Source organism: Pseudopipra pipra, chromosome 6 (assembly GCF_036250125.1).
Source record: "Pseudopipra pipra isolate bDixPip1 chromosome 6, bDixPip1.hap1, whole genome shotgun sequence".
NCBI classification, from domain to species: Eukaryota; Metazoa; Chordata; class Aves; order Passeriformes; family Pipridae; genus Pseudopipra; species Pseudopipra pipra.
In genome coordinates, this window is record NC_087554.1 from 58480781 (window position 1) to 58496317 (window position 15537).

The 15537-nt window shown below is 45.8% G+C and overlaps 2 long non-coding RNA genes across 2 annotated transcripts; one reads left to right on the forward strand and one right to left on the reverse strand.

Annotated features, from left to right (window-relative positions):
• Positions 1 to 932: 932 nt before the first annotated feature.
• LOC135416338 (uncharacterized) lies at positions 933 to 5849 on the reverse strand. The gene is made up of 3 exons (XR_010431549.1): positions 5628 to 5849; positions 2084 to 3967; positions 933 to 1946 (listed from the first exon to the last, which is right to left on the reverse strand). It is a non-coding gene; the product is annotated as an uncharacterized LOC135416338 (long non-coding RNA).
• On the forward strand, positions 5832 to 10310 carry LOC135416340 (uncharacterized). The gene is made up of 2 exons (XR_010431550.1): positions 5832 to 5957; positions 10186 to 10310. It is a non-coding gene; the product is annotated as an uncharacterized LOC135416340 (long non-coding RNA).
• The last annotated feature ends 5227 nt before the right edge of the window (positions 10311 to 15537 follow it).

The following is a 15537-nucleotide window of genomic DNA, read 5'->3' on the forward strand; positions in this document are numbered from 1 at the left end:
TGGATGTCTTTTGTACAAGGCATCCAGGTATCTCATGCAATGCTGGCTTGGGGAAGAGTGGCTGGGAAGCTGCCCGGCAGAAAAGGACCTGGGGGTGCTGGTTGACAGCTGCTGTACATGAGCCAGTGTGCCCAGGTTACCAAGGAGGTCGATGGCATCCTGGCTTGTATCAGGAATAGTGTGGCCAGCAGGACCAGAGCAGTGACCATCCCCCTGTACTGAGCACTGGTGAGGCCACACTTTGAATGCTCTGTTCAGTTTTGACCCCTCAATACAAGAAAGACGTTGAGATGCTGGAGCGTGTCCAGAGAAGGGCAATGGAGCTGGGGAAATGGCTGGAATACAAGTCTGATGAGGAGCAGCTGAGGGAGCTGGGGGTGTTTAGCCTGGGGAAGAGAAGGCTTGGAGGAACCTTCTTGCTCTCTACAACTCCCTGAAAGGAGGTTGTAGCCCAGGGTAGGTCGGTCTCTACTCCCAGGCAACCAGCGACAGGACAAGAGGAAATGGCCTTTAGTTGTACCAGGGGAGATTTATATTGGACATTGGGGAAAATTTCTTCACTGAAAGGGTTGTCAGGCATTGGAACAGACTGCCTAGGGATGTGGTGGAATCACCATCTCTGGAAGTGATCAAAAGGCATGTGGATGTGGCACTTGGGGACATGGTTTAGTGGTGAATGTGGTGATGCTGGTTGAACAGTTGGACTCCATGGTCGCAGAGGTCTTCTTTTCCAACCTTAGTGATTCTATGATTCTGTGATCTGGCACTCATAGGTCCCACATGTATGAACAGCATGAGCTTCATGGTAGGTCATCCCTTCTATAATTCAGAGTTTGCATGTCTAGATTCCAGCATTGGAAGGAGATCAAATGTCCCAAGTCTTACCCTCCTGTCAGCAAAAAGCAGGAAATAAACTCTCTAACCAGTTTGTTAGATTAGAAAGTTGGCATTACTTTATTCAACACTGAGGTACAGGAGAATCAGTCCACAAAATATGTACATCAGTTATCAAAACTTTTGACTATTAAAACATTTTGGTAAACAAAGTAATTAGTGTTCATTGGTTACAAGTTACATAGCTCTCTTATTAATTAGTCTTCTATTGGTTAATGATTCTCTTACTTCTCGTGCTAATTAGCCCACATGCTAATTAGTCCACATGCTCAGTTTCTCTCTTCTTTTGGGTCAGGGGGGTTTCTTGAGTCAGTGGTCATGGATCCCCCTACCAAAATTACCATTACCCACTTGGAGCTGATTTCAGCACAATTACTGAATTAGTTTTATTAGTTTCTTCCTTGTCTTGGGAGTCCTGCCAAATGTCCTAGTTGGCCATAAATTCTGCATTCTTTTGTGTTCATTATCGATGGTACATCCCAAGCCATACTTCCTCCCCCAAGTCTGAGAGCCCTAAACTTTAATTTGTTTTCTTCTAACACATGGACATGTGTTAGAAAGCTTAGAGCTTGCTTGTTAGCTGCTATCTATTTCATGGATTAAATCTCCTCTCTTGTGGATTAAGTCCTAACATTTTACCCCACTGCTGCACAGGCTCCTTTTTAAAGAAACATAACTTGTTTGGTAACACCCAAGCTGGAAAAAGTGTTAACTCTGATGGGTAGTGAGGGCTGTATAAACTAATTTTGTTTGGATATTCCAAGTTATGTCTGCTCTGTAATCTGATCAAACAAGTTTGGCCTGGTGACCCTCCTCTTTCCTTTGTGTGCAATCCCCTGTGCCAGGCTGGCACGGTGTGTTTGCTGGAGCTGGAGCTGAGAACCAGATGAAAGTTAGCCCAGAAGAAGAATACTTTGGCTCCATCTGGATTGCTCCCAGGCTTTGATTGAGATGTGGGCACACAAAGAGGTATGTCAGCATGGCAGAGGGGGCAGCAGGATCCAGCACAGAGACAGGAACGCACAGCACAAGCTGGAGCTGGGAACAGGACACTACAGCAAGAAAACAAAGAATCAGCACTGTGCCAGAAACACCAGTCTCTGTGCCCAGCTGCTCTCTGCTCACCCCATCCCTTGCAGGAGAGACAAGAATTGGGAAAGGGGAGGAAGGAATGAGAGTAGAAACTCACCCATGGACTTCCCAAAGGACTTTCCACCCTGCTGGTGCAGCAATGCCAAGGAGATACGGCTGCATTTTGCAGACACCCTTTTTGGTGGCAGCACTTTGATGGACCAGTGAGGTTATTCTTCCTCTGCTGTGCTGGTGCAGCTCTTTGTGCCGTTGTGTTGACAAACAGACCGGGAAACTGCTTAAAAAAATAGCACCCTCCCCACCTTAGTTATTTTTATCCTGGCTTAGTTCCCAGACACAATTCACCTCATCACCACTGAGGTGCAACTGGAGGAAGAGTGCTGGAGTGGGAAAGTGTAGCCAGAAGCAGGCAAACAGGGGTCTGCCTAGATCCACTGTGCCCCTCAAAAAATGCCTGTGGCCCAGTGCCTCAGGGAGAGTTTCTCTTCAGAAACCGTGGGCAACTTGTTTGTCAGAATTAGGGAGATCAAAAAAAAAGAGGAAAGGAATTTTGAATCCGTGTAGGCACGTGGAGTATTTGCATACTATTTTCCTCTGCAGAACATAAAAGGAAATCTGACTGTAATCATGTTAGAAATGCTCCCTCTTCCCCTCCCATTCAATCTAAGTATTATGTATGACACTGTCCCTGGTGTGTAAGGCGGCTCCAGCAGATCACTGAGGCACCAACGCTGCCTCCAACACCCGAGTGGTTCTGCTGAAGTCAGTGGAAACCTTTCCATGGATAAAGTTGCACATGCTTAAACGCTTTGTTAGGTCACAAGCTAATTTAAGGATGGAGGAGCACAGCTCCAGAGGAGAAAAATAGGTTAATAACACTGAAGTCGCAGCAAATCTGTAGGAAATCTCCTGGAATAGGTCCATAATTAGTAAAATGCTTCTGAAAGAGGATACACTCAGCTTTTTTTTCAGTTCTCTTTTCTCCCTGATTTTGCCTGTGGATTGTGGTTCCTGGCTAAAAACAGGACAAACTGAAGACTTCCACACTTAGAAAGTAGCACCTGAACCTTATAGCAGCATCCAGGAGCTGGCACCATACACTTATATCTTCCTGTACACCATTGCATTGTTTCAAGGAGGTGGCTGTCTCATGGTAACCAATGCTGAACACACAGGTTGGTGCAAACTCCCAATTTTTTCAGAGCAGAGGCACATCCCAGGTTAGTGTCCTGAGGAGAGGCACCTGCCATCTGAACCAAGCAGGGTTCATTTTGCTCCATTTATAATGCAGGCTCTAAAGGTTTCCACTCTACATCTTCCCACCTCCCAAAGTGCACCAGCTTCTCTGTTACAGGGTCAGAAGGTTTGCTACACAAGGAAACATAACTTCAAGTTCCTCAGTGAAAATTAAAATTCAAAGGTGATCACCCCCAGCCCTCAATACCAGCTGAGTGGGGTCTCTTGGATCACAGGTTTTTACTGAGGTACCTCTGACCTGTCCAAGTCCTGCTTCAGGTACTAAAGTGCCTTTTTGGATCCCACTTGAAACCTTGCATTACTGATGGGCTTACTGGGCTTAGCAGACTGTGTTTTAGGAGTCTGTTAGGCTCCTGATAAGATCTGGTCAAGATCTTACAGATCTTTGGGGGCCCGTAAGACCTTGACCTGATCTTACCAGTAAACTCAGGCAAGGTTTTGGGCTCAGAATCCCCTTATCTTAAACCCAAATGTTTATCCACTTTTTTCAATTGTATTAGTCAGTCTAATAAAAAATATTACCTCTTTTATCCTTGGACTGTCACTGCTGCAGCTCTTGTGCTGTAAGGGCATGGTCACGAGCCTGCAATCAAGACCCCACTGGTCCTGTCAGCTTGACCCTCATGCTCCAAGGCTGGCTGGTGCCTCCCAAGCACACTGTATCACACCAGCAGTTTGGCATCTCAGTTTTGGCTCTATTTCTCAGAAGTTGTGTGAGAGGAACCTGCCAAGAAACACTGTATTCAGCTGGCCATAGCAGAAGCTGGAGAAACACAGCGTAGAGGTCAAATGCTGGGTCTGGATTCAGGAACCTGCAGGATTTACAAGGGAATAGCAGCAGCTGGGGAAGCAGCTTCTTTGTAAAATAGCTCCAACAGGCCACCTGTAAGCCCAGGTGCTTGTAAAGCAAAACTGGGCAGCAGAAGGTACCCAAGGGCTTATGCATTTTTCTTTTGCTGGCCTCCTCTCACCCCTGAAGCCCTTTCACTGAGCCTCAGATGAGACCTGCAGCAGTTTCACTTTGAGCAGTGACTGTTTTAATCTCTTGATAGCATTTCCCTTCCTTGCCATCTCCAACAATGAAAAGGAAACCAAGAGAAAAACCAGCAACCTCTGTGTTGTAGATATTGATGGCTCTAGGACACACCTGGGCTGAGGACAGCAGGAATCATGTCAGCACGTACCAGGCACTCTTCTCACCCCTCCTTTGTCAGGGTAGGGCTCCCTTGAGCAGCTCTCAGGCAGCAGCACTTTGCTTTGCCTCTGCTTTCCCTGCAATCCTGACATGTCTTGGGTGGCTACAGCCCATTTTCAACCATGATTCAGTGGAGAACAAAAAAGCTCTCGAGGGTAGGAAGTGGGGCTAAGGCTTCTTTGGAAGCAGGATTTAGTAATCCCGATTGCCACCTTTAAAAATCAGTGCCCTTGGGCCCCAGCCAGCCCTCAGCTCTGTCAACATCTTTACTGCCAACTTTACTAACAGTCACACAAATGTAAATCTACTGTGAGAAGAGGATTAAGCCCATTCTGGTTTTATGGCCTATGAAATGTCTCCTGCCCTGCTGCCACTGTGCAGTGATACATAACACAGAAAAGGAGAATTCAGGCTGCTATTGTGTCTTCAGAATTTTAAAGGAAAAAAACCATAATTCCAGAAACTTTACCAGCCAGAGAAGCACATATGTGTACGAGGTTTCTTCCAAGGCAGAAGCTAAAAGCCTTTACCTTGCCAGATGCTGGTCGGGGTACATAATTTTTTCCCTCAAAATAAGATTATCAACAGCAATTTTCCATGCATTCAAGTTCAGGATTTTGCCTGCAAGGGGATTAAAGCTGAGGCAAACATGAGCCTGCCTGGATACTGCCGAGCTCCATGTAGAGCTCTCACTTGGGGTGAGACCTAAGCAGGGGGTTATGTAGGAATCCCACTAAAATGATTATTCCTTCACTGATGACTCAGTTGGCTGAGATTTTCAAGGAGGACTGAGGAAATTATATTTATGGTTTCTAAAAATTTCAGTTTGGTGTGGATTCCTGACCCCCTTAGGTTGATATTCCATACAAAAGGGGTTTTTTTAGAAAGGGATTTTTTACTATAAAATTTATTATTGGATTTCAGCTCTTGGGCTGGGAATATATTTTCGTTCCAGGTTTCTATAATCTTATAGCATGGTTCAGACCTCTTAGCAGGATCTGAATACCACTAAATAATTGTAATGATTATTAACAGTGTAACTCCATTGAGCTGTCAGCAGAAAAACAGCCAAGCTGAATACATATTTCAATTAAAGATGCAGAATTATGCATATTTATGCACAAGCCTGAAAAGCAGATGATATTTAAAATGTACTTCAGGGCAGGAGATACAATTAATTTTTCATTACCTTTATTACTTATCCCAGTCTCCAGCTTGAAAGTCTCATTCACTCAGTCCTTAGCCATGTAAAGTTGCTGTTGCCTTCAGTGTAAGATTTTCTGAGTGACTGAGACTTTTTTGGTCACAGGGGATAGGTAAGAACTGTAATGAGATACTACACTGACCCTTGAAGGCACAATTGATAGCGTTTGCCAAAATGGGAATCCACCTCCCTGGCAGACACTCACATTCACACGCTCAGCCTCTGCTTCAGCTCTCAGTCCTCCTGGTGAGAGTCTCTTGCAGGTCAGAAAGAAAAGGGGGGCATGAAGGCAAACTGCAGTGACCTCTTGTTTTGGTATGTAGTGCTGTTTGGTTTGGCATTGGGGATATATTTAGTAAACTGTCATCTGTTATAATTTGTGTGGGGACAGCTCCCATATTTTGAGAGACGTTTGCTGTCCTGCATTGCCCAGAGTCCCTGAATTGCTCTGTCATTTACACACTGGTCTATTTTAAAAGCAGTGTTAGTGGACACATCCTCTCCTTTAAACCCACCGTGAGGATCTTTAGCTCCCAAATGGTTGTGCAGGTTTTTAGCCAAGTCCTCTTCTCCTGAGCAAACAATTTGATATTTATTTGTAAACAGTGTTCCTGAAACCAAGGGAAATGCATGCGAAATGAGACACTGCTGTGTTTCTGACCGTGTGACAGACTGTCCCTTGAAGTGTGGCCTCAGCCTTCCAGAGGTATCATCCTTCCTGTGACAGGCCCAGCTATTTTTGGCTGTCGAGGCCCTGGTGTCAGGCGCTGGGGGACCTTCTCTGCAGGAGCACGTGGACCAACAATCCCATTCCGTGCAGGGAGCCACCAGCCAAGCATTAGTGCCAGTCACAGGTTTGCTGGCTCATCTGCTGCCTGGGGCTGACCACAGAGCAATACCTTGTTTGCAATTTGCAGTGGGAAAACCAAACATGCTATTTTGTGTTTAGCCCAAACATCAGCAGTCACCCTCACGTCCAAAGAAAGGGAAGGAAAATGACAACAGAAAGAGCCTGTACCAGCACAAAGATGGGCTTAAATCATGAGGACCAAGGCAGTGCTGCTGTCACCTCCCTCCAGCCCCTGCAGGGCCCCACAGGTGGGACCCCAAGACCCCCAGTCTCCCCACATTTCTCCACACCTTTGCAACCTTCCATCCCCACCCTGGGAATGTCACACCCCACGGCCAACCCATCAGGGTGAGTTCACCCACCACCCCAGCCCTGGAGACAAGCCTGGCTCAGAGGCAGCCAGTCACAGCTCCTAAGCTGGATTTGAGCTTCCTCAGCCTTGGAGGGCAACGATAACCCCTTGTCCCCTCTGCTGATCAGGGCTACTCCTCTCATTATCACTTATAAATGGCTCCTGACACGGGCCTGTCCTGTGCAAGTCCCAGACCACTTACTCACATAGACAAGGGTTTTTGGGTGCAATGAGGAGTTGAGCTGTTCCCTCCAGCTTTGAGCACCACAGGAAGCTGCTGGACATCTCCCGGTTGCCCTACAGTGAGTCCCTGGCCCTTGTTCTGCAGAAATAAACTAAAAGCTTTTCCTAAATTTTAATTTCTGGAGAATATCCACTGATACATAGGCTAGTGCAATACATTATCATGTATCATACACTGCTTGTCTTGAAAAAGGCAAGGTCAAATGAGTACACCTTGCAGACACAGCAGGAATTTTGTGGTGGTTGCAGTTCTTCCAGTAGTTGTTATTATTAAGGTTTGCAGTGCATAAAATCCAGGACTCTCCTGTGGCAAAGGGACATATCACTGCCACCAGCAGAAAAAAGGATAAGGAGAGCCTGTGCAGAGCCCTGGAGGTGTCAGAGGTAATGGAGTCATTATGGGTACCTGGGCAGAACTTGTTCCTGATGAAGGCAGGTGGAGATTGGGCCTCTTCAAGCCTAAGTTGCCCAAAGTGGTGCTTGAGCCTCCTCAGTTTTTTTCAGGCAGAGAGAAAAATTGTCTCAGTGAGCATCTGGAGGAAGACTGGAGCAAGAGTCCCCAGCAGAGCAGACATTCATGCAGCAGAGGACAAGGCCAAAAAGGGGGAAAACATAGGTGTGAAGAGCGACAAAGTCCTGGCTTAGGTGGAGAATGACCCAAGACCTCGCTGCTGCTCCAGAAGGCATTTTTGTCCTTCCCTGCCACCTCTAGCCAGGTGGCCTTCACATCTCCTTCCTATTGGACTGGCACTTGTGGGAGCCATAAATCCCAGCTTAAATGAGCTGGTGCAGCTGCAGAACGGTCTGGAAAAAGGCATGCAGTTGGTTTTCAGTTGTCTGGCTGAAGCCAGTGCAGGGAGCCATAGTTGATGGATCAGAGAAAAGGAGAGCAGGAAGGGCACAGCCTGCAGCTTCTGGCAGCTCTGCCCATGTGGGTGAGCATGAACCAGCATTTTGTCTGAGCTGATCTAAGTGGAGCAGTCACAGTAGGGTGATCCCATCCTGAGATGCCCCAGCTGTGCCCTCTCCTTCTGTCCTGCACCAGGTTTAGTGATGAAAGGTTACTAGAATGAGTCAGCTCAACTATCAGATACAACAGAAAACTAGGAAGCCTTTAACAGCAAGTGTGGTCAAACACTGGAATAGACTTCCTAGAGGGGTGGTTGATGCCCCAAGCCTGTCAGTGTTTAAGAGGCATTTGGACAATGTCTTTAATAATATGCTGTAACTTTTGGTCAGCCCTGAAGTGGTCAGGCAGTTGGATGAGATGTTTGTTGTGGGTCCCTTCCAACTGAAAGATTCTGTTCTATTCTACTCCCTTATAGAGGTGCTTTCTGGGATGCTTCTGGTCAATCAGGTCAGGGTACTGAACAAATTTGTCCCACAGACATGTCACCACTAGATGCAATGCAAGGGGAGTAGTCTTAAATGTGTGGTTTCGTGAATTGGCTGAGCCTGTGCACCTGCCCCCAGACCCTGAGGGGCATGGTCTGTCCCTGTGCCCTCCCCACGGCACTTGTGGCTGGGCAGCACTGCGGCACTGGCACTGGTACTCACTGACCACGCAGCCACCTCACCCCTCAGGGACCTGAAGCAACCAACAGCTCATTGCAAGGAATAAAAATAGCTTCAGGCTGGGCTGGTTGAGCACCCTGGCACGCTGTGTGAGGTAGCACTGAAGCCAGGGATCAGAGGAGGTGGATGTGCTGTCGGTTTGATGCGCAGAGCTGTACCCCAGAGCCACCCCCCCAGTGTGACCTTGCACAGAGTCAGAGCACAGCAAGAGCTGCAGTGCCAGCAGAAGGCAGAAACGGCTGCTCCCAGGCAGATGTTCAGTGAGCTGTCCCAGCACACCTTTCTGCAGCAAGATGCAGCACAGGGCTCCAGATGTTTCACTAACCTGCAACAAAGAGCCAGGCCAAGGTCACTCTGGCAATGCAAAACAAACTGCTGGCAGATGTGCATGAGCAGACTGTATTTCTATAAAAGAACACAACTTTTAGGACAAAACTCAACTCTTGCTAGTGCAAGGAAAGGTAAGCTGGGTGTGGGAGAGCACGTGCTTGCTGCAGCAATGAAATGGCTCATCTCCAAGTGCCAGATAGGCCCCCAAGAAGGCCCTGCATGACACAGAGATGCTGTTATTCCACTGCCACCATGGACCAAAACAAAATGTAAATCTCTCTGAAGTTCAAAGTATTACTCCATGCTGTTTTAATAACAAAGTTCACTGTGTAATTTGGCTCCGTGCTCTTCATTCCCTTCAGACAAGTCCAAAAATGAAATGGGAATCGGGTAAGAGGCCAGAGCTGAAGTTGCTCATAGCTTATGTTTAGTTCCTTCTGTTACACTTTCATTTTCAGTGCCACTAATCCTTTATTTTCGTGACAACTTTAAAGATCCATTTTAATTATAATGTAATGAAAAAGCTGAATCCAGAGATGCAGCTGCAGAAGGGTAATCGCCTCCTGTGCTTTGTATTTAGAAGAGGTGATTCACTGTACATTCCAGGGACGGATTGAAATGATAAATTTTAACAATGACAAAGTTCAACAATCAGGAAGTCTTAATTTAAAAAACCCCACCTGGTATTTTAAATGCCATTTTACTATGGTTCTCCACAGTTATTTCAATTTTTAAAGAAAGATTAAGTTTAGTGACTGTTGGAATTAATTAGATGTGACTAACCAGGAGGGCACCTGTGGCTTTCACTTATTCAGGTGAGTCTGTATCTTATATGCATTTATTCAGATTCCTAATTGTATCTTAATAAAACTATTAGAAATGGTGAATTATGCTTTTTTAAATTTATTATTTTTCACTTAGGTCAAACTGGATGGAGGTTTCTTTAAAAAAAAAATTAGAGTTAACTGATTCATTAAATAAACAAGTATTTTCTGTAATTGGATTAGAAGGATTTTTTCTGAATTTCAAGATGTCAGAAGTGCTAGCTCTCATCCTCAGCTGTCTCCCTTTCTTAGGTAAAAGGAAGAAAACAAGTTTTCCTGCTTTTTCTGTTGTCAATTAATTTCTTGAGCTGTCCTTAGCCAGGTAGCTGAATAAACTGGAAATAAGACATACCCTTTCTGCCCCTGCAGATCATGCTCTTGTTGAAGCCTCGTGCCAGTTCTGGCTGCTGGACCCTCCGACCCAACAGAGCACCGTGTGGGGAGATTGGACCACAACCTCCAGTGAATTCACAGCCACGTTAAACCACGTTAAACTGCTGTGGGTCATGTTTCATTATAAATAGCCTTATTTCCAACGGAGTAAACGCAATTAAACATCTCCAAACGTCTGGGTGTTTGGAGGGCAGCACCCGGCGCTGGGTTAGAAGGTGGGTTCCCATTGGCAGGACAGATCCTCCTAATGAAGCCAAAAGCAAATTTTGGTGCAAATCTCCTCCAAAAAGCGTTTGGTCCAGTGCCGGCTGGCGGGGGGAGGTGGGGGTGGGGGTGGGGGTGTCTCCCACCAGCCTGATAAAGGCCTGGAAAAATGAGGGACCTTCATTAAAGGCTTTTCATCAACGCCCGGTGATTCGCAGAAGCAACGCTGACATCTAGTGGGGAAGCGCGTTACTCGGGCAGCAGGCAACGAGCGAGGGATTTTTCCAAGGAGGAATTACCACCGCTGTTGGTAACGGTTGGAAAGGCATCAATAATGAACATTTTGAAAGTCTGTATCGGTGACTTGTGTGATCCCGAGTTTCTGGGGGAGAGCTGCTACCCGCCACTGAGGGTTTTTCACTGCTGTTTTTCACTCTGTTTTAAGCATCACGGAATCAAATCTTCCCATTCCAGCCTTAAAACCAAAGGGTTAAAACAGCAGAAGGAAGGGATCTATCTCACTGTTGAGCTTAACTGTATGTTTTACCCATTTTGTACTACAGAGATTAATGTTCAATGCTTACATAAACACTGAACAGAGGCACATGCTGGATATTGCTCCCCTGCAAGCATGTCTGACAACAGCTGTGAAAGCCTGAGAAATCAGAATTTTTATGCCTGTAGCCCATGCCTCTCTGTGCTTTTAAAGGACAATTTGCCAAGAAGTTGGATTAGAAGAGAAGTTAAAGGAGGAGGTGTTTCCCTAGAAACCTGAAAAGGCAATAGCCAGTTTTATAGTTCTGATTGATAAGAAGAAAGATATGGAAGGGAATGATAAGCCTCCCATGGCTTAGAAATGACTGTGAGACCAAGGTGAGAGAGCCCACCAGGAAAACCTGCTACCACCAGAGCCAGCAAGGAGAGGCTGAAAACCAGGAGAGAGCTGTGCATTTAAGGTTTATTTTGCTTTCTCAACTCAAACTGGATGAGGTCTACCCATAAGCATCCTGTTTGGAAAATGCTATTGCATGTCAGGACAAAGCCTTTAGACTGTAAATGTTAAATTCCTTCAAGAGCTAACTTTCCTACAGGAACCATGGAGGCAGGGGCTTCCCCAGGAGAAGGACAGCAAGGCAGTAAAGGCAGGCCTGCCTGGGCCCACAAACTAGTTTTGAGCATGGATGAGAAACACATAAAAAATCTGCTTTTCCAGGCTTGAATTATAAAACATGTAATAAAACAAGGCATATTCTCAGGGAATATGTAGAAAAGAATGCTTACTTTTCACTGACTTTCACTTAAAATGAAGGGATTTCTATGGCTGCAAACAAAATTTACAAAACACACCCTGTCTTTTGACAAAGAAAAAATTTAATCAAGACCTTAAACAATGAGTTTGGTTACAGAGAGAGCTAAAGCATTCCTCAGTTTAGGCTTGTTCATTAAAACCTAGCTCCAACAGAGAACTCTCTATTGTTCAGGATTGCTGCAGTGCTCAGCCTAAACCTCAAGGTAAATACTTGACTCATGTTTTCTGCTCTGGGAGTGTATTAAATAGACAACAAAGCTTCTCCCCAAATAAAAGGTCTTGTGTCTCACAGTATCCCTTTCAGCTGCTGCAGAAAGCTTGCAGACCCTGCAAGGCTACCTGCCTGACTTGGCAAGAATGGCAAGAGGGATGCTGAATCCTCTCATGAACACACTGTAGATGCCCATGGAAACCATGGAAAGCAGGACTGCTTTTCTGAAGTGATTTCCACTGTGGTTTCCACTGTGGTAGCTTCTGTTAAAGCAAACTGTCTTCACGAGCAGTTCCCAGTATCCCAAGTTATTGCAGTCATGCAACAGTATTTTCCTCATTACATTTCATTATCTTTTCTTTTCTCTCTTTTGTTTGCCTTTGCAGTTTGGAGCTTTGTTAAAGCTTTATTGGGACCCTAAATTGAAACTTGGCACAGCTACTCACAGACAAAGCAAAGCTGCAGCTGCTGGAAGAGGACAAACAGCCATCCCTGCCAGCACCGAGCTGTGTTTGCTCAGTTAAGTGGACTATGTGGAAACAGCCATGTGCATTGAACAGGCAATCACATCTGCATTTGGCTGCCTGGTAGTGTTCCCTTCCAGTCCCCAGCGCCAGATCTAGAGGCTGAAAACCGATTCTCAGCATTGCCTCTTTGGCCAGAACAGTATCAGTATTACAGACTCGCCGTACACGCTTACACATTTATTTTCTCTTTTCAGACACCCAGACAAGGCACACCAGCACCCACCTTAGGACTTATGGACAACAACACTGTGCTCTCTGCCTAACATGAATAAGGAGGTGGTAAAGCTGCTGTCACTTTACGTGTGCCAGCTCATGTCACAGCTCCCTCTAGCTGGAAGGTAACCTTGAATGTTACTGATCAAACATCTCCCAGTCCCATTAACTCTTTTCCATTAGCGTTACCACCCACACAGACATCTGAACTCACTGCCAAGACTCAGGAAATCTCTGATCTCCACTCAAGGTGACTAAGCAGCAGTGCTCCTTTTTTACTTATTTACTAACAGTGACTTATTTTCATCCCCACCGTGTGCCCATAAAGCAAAAGTCAGTGCTCAAGAAGCATAAGGCAATGGAAGCAGAAGAGTTCATTTCCCAGATGTGTGTTCAGGGCTGTACAGAGAAGGGCTGACATTCAGCTCCCAAAATACAAGGCCCCCTTTAATCTACCCTTGCTCAAGGTTTGCAGTAGTTTTTTACAGATCAGTAACTTACAGGTTCACAGAATCACAGAATGGGTGAGGTTGGAAGGGACTACAGTGGGTCACTAGGTCCAGTCTCTCTGCTCAAGCAGGGAAATACAGGTTATGCCTGTTTTCTTGTTATCCTGGTCAAGCAGCACTTTACTACAAGATTAGAATCATAGAATGGTCAAGGTTGGAAAAGACCTGTAAGATCAGTGAGTTCAGCTGTCAACCCAGCACCACCACCACATCCTCAAGTGCCATATCCACATGTTTTTTGAACACTTCCAGGGATGGTGGCTCCACCACTTGTGATTTAATTGATTTGAACAGGCTCATTTGTGACCTTTTAAAACTCCCCACAAATATGAAGGATGTGATGCAGAAGTACCAGGTGAAATTTGCTGACACACAGAACTTAAACTTTTAAAAAAATTAAAACTAACTGATTCATTAAACAATGGTCAGAGAACTTGAATTGTGGAAGGGCAGCAAAGAAACTTCCCCGAAAACCCAGACAGTGAGGTTGTAATAGCTTGATGTAAGAGGTTTTGGGTTGAAATACACAGGTTGCCTTGAAGTACATAGGAGGCTGCTAGATTTCTACTGATTACATTTTTTGGTGATAGATGCAGGAAATGCATTTAAAGGAGCAATCTACACCGGGGGAGATTTGGGAATTTGGGCATACCGGGAAAAGATACTACAGAAATTTTATCAGAGACCATTTGCTCCTGAGATTTCTGTGTTTCTCTTTACCATCACCAAAGTGAATGAAGTCCAAAGCAGAGGGACTTCACAAAGTCATTCCAGTCTTTATTAAACCTTGGAAATGCAGGACAGGTGAGGCTGTTCTGCCTGTAAACAGTCTTTCTTAAGGGTACCAGCATCGTGTGAGACTTCCTGCATGACTGTGGGTGAGACTTGCTTACAAATCCCACAGTTTTGGGAAGAACATCAAGCAGTTGCACTGAACGTGCCCCCAGTGGCTGAGGCTTTCTGGAGAGCAGAGGACCCTCAGCACATGTGTGACAGGACAGCTTGCAGGTTCTACAGTCATGTAGGATGTCTCAACCCATGGGAAGTGCTCATGGAGACAGTCCACCGAGATTTTGGTTGCGAACATCCGGAAATCTTTAGCAAACAGAAAGCACTTAACCTGAATAAAGCAGTGGATATGTGGGAGCCTTGAGTCCACCCATAAATGCCAGTGTTTTCAGGCACTCTGGCACAACCACCACACCCAATCACCCAAATTAGCCTCCTAGTTAGCTTTAATGAGCATGGAGAGCCAAATGTGAGTGTCCTGGGAGGCTTCCATGTGCCTCCTCACACTCCCACAGGTTTCTCTTCACCTTCATCTGGAAAGCTGACTAATTTACTCTGAGCTGTGTGTAATGTTTGTGCACACAAGCTGGGAATGCTGCTCCTCACAACCCTACAAATGGGGAACATTTCAGAAATTCCTTTCCCAGGTCCCTTTTACTTTTTGCCACAGATCTGTATCCCCCTGGTTTAGGTTCCTTTTTGCCTACACCCCACCTGCCTCAAGGATGCCTGAAAGGCTTATGATGGCCAAGTGCTGCAAAAAGAAGAAAGAAATTAGTGTCTTCAGAGCAATACCCCATGGAGCAGGTCTCACAAGGCAATTGTTGGATTACTTGTCCTTGCTCCCCACTCCAGCATTCTGACCTCCCTGGCTACCAAACACCATGTCCACTGGGGAATGCCGGTACTGGCAGATATTTTCTTACATGTCTTTGCTCCTCCTTTAGCTCAGCGGATGCAGTTCTGTCAGCTCACATTCATAAATGCTGCGATTTATTTGATGCACAGATTGGCACATTTGTGCATTTATTACATGTAGTAAACCTCAGGCCTGGTGTGTATTTGCAGATGCATTTATGTAATTAAACATTTAGGGGTAATTACTCTAATTGCCTAGCTTGACTTGCTAAGCCTCCCATTCTGAGGATGAAATTCATTTACCTAAAGAGGCTTCATCTTCATAGTCCCTTTCATTCATATCTGCCCCTTACACAGATGAGGGCTTTGCATTATCCCCTTTCCCCTTCATTCATACTGTCTCTTACACAGCTGAGGGCTTTGCCATATGCCCTTTCCCACACTGTGACTCCTTACATTAGATGTAGGCAGTGACAGGGGCTGCTGGATCCTCAGAGCTGGATGCACATGTTACAGGTGGTCTGCAGTCAGGTATGCTCAGGTGTGTTTGCTTGCACAGCCCCATGATTTCCAGCAGACATCTAACCCAGATGTGGCTTGGCATGGGATTCCCTTCTCCCTCTCTACATCCCCATTCAACAACCAGCACAGGCTGAAGAATCCTGTGAGGTCTGGCTGTGCAATGCTGAGCTAATCCCTCCGTGTCTG